The sequence below is a fragment of the Vicia villosa genome, linkage group LG4 (assembly GCF_029867415.1).
Source record: "Vicia villosa cultivar HV-30 ecotype Madison, WI linkage group LG4, Vvil1.0, whole genome shotgun sequence".
NCBI lineage: Eukaryota > Viridiplantae > Streptophyta > Magnoliopsida > Fabales > Fabaceae > Vicia > Vicia villosa.
The window spans coordinates 178,366,480-178,368,203 of NC_081183.1; positions in this window are offsets into that span (position 1 = coordinate 178,366,480).

Sequence of the window (1,724 nt, forward strand, 5' to 3'; positions counted from 1 at the left end):
AATTTCTGGCCGCAACAGCTGACACGGCCGTGTCAAACGACACTGGCGCCCGTGTCAGCCACTGGTTTCTCCTTAAAAACTCTGTTTTCCTCTAATCAGCTGACACGGCCGTGTCAAACGACACTGGCGCCCGTGTCAGCTCCCAGCAGCATTTTCTTCCTTTTTCAGCTGACATGGGTGTGTCAAACGACACTGGCGCCCGCGTCAGCTTCTTTCCTTGCAATTTTGGCTTTGTTTTCTTCTGTTCTCGTCCCATTTTTTCGGCGATTCTTCCTTACACCTGAAATAACCAATAACTACCAACAAAGTGATCAAAAGCAACTATTCTACTAAAATTTATCAAAAACAATTAGATTAGCAAAACATGAAAGAACTACTAAAAACAAAGAACAAAACGTTCACAGTGTTACCGAAATGACCGATTTTTACCAAATAAATCGCGGAGTATAAGAGAAATTGGTGACTGATCATGAATTCAATGCCAAGAACAAAGTATAAAACAAGGAAGAAGAGGAACACAAGAATTGGTTATAACTGCTATTCTTTTACTTTCTCTTAAAACAAGATTACAAGTTTACAAGAATAACAAATAACCTCTCTCACCCTAAATTAGGATTTGCAGCTTAGCAATGATGAGAGACTAGTATGCTATTTATAATAAAACCTAACATACTAACTAATGGGCTTTTTCCACAAGGCCCATTACACAAGCCAACTTAATAAACAAGCTAACTTAACAAATTAGGGTTTAAACACTAAAACCTAATTTAACATGCTAACAACCCTAGCATCTTCGACACAAGCATGTGAACAACCTTCGACTTCATGCTTAATCCTGTCGAACCAAGAAGCTACCCTTCGGCCATACTAGAGTTCGATCCAATATCTCACAAATCTCCACCTTGGATCTAACTCTACAACATCAAGGGAACAAACTAGCTTTCTTCATGCAGCTTTATCAACTGCATACAGTGGAAAAACTTGCAACTCGACAATGTCTTCTCCGCTGCCGTCAATTCTGCATTCATGGTTGCCTCTCCCTTCAATGCTTCCAAACAACCCTGTTGAACCAGTAGGGCTTTCATCTTCAAGCGCCACAGACCGAAATCATTCACTCCGGTGAACTTTTCAATCTCATACTTTGTTGAAGGCATCTTCTCCACGCTCACCGCACCAATTTGTTGTGAATTCAATGCCAAGAACAAAGTATAATACAAGGGAAGAATAAAGGACAAGGATTGGTTATAACTGCTATTCTTTTACTTTCTCTTAAAACAAGATTACAAGTTTACAAGAATAACAAATAACCTCTCTCACCCTAAATTAGGATTTGCAGCTTAGCAATGATGAGAGACTAGTATGTTATTTATAATAAAACCTAACATACTAACTAATGGGCTTTTTCCACAAGGCCCATTACACAAGCCAACTTAATAAACAAGCTAACTTAACAAATTAGGGTTTAAACACTAAAACCTAATTTAACATGCTAACAACCCTAGCATCTTCGACACAAGCATGTGAACAACCTTCGACTTCATGCTTAATCCTGTCGAACCAAGAAGCTACCCTTCGGCCATACTAGAGTTCGATCCAATATCTCACAATATGTGAGTCATAGAGATGGTTCTTCTTAAAGTGGGCATTATCATCTATGTGATACAACATGTCTATTTTCAAGTATATATAATGTGGTAACTAAACTTAATGAATAAACCAATGTT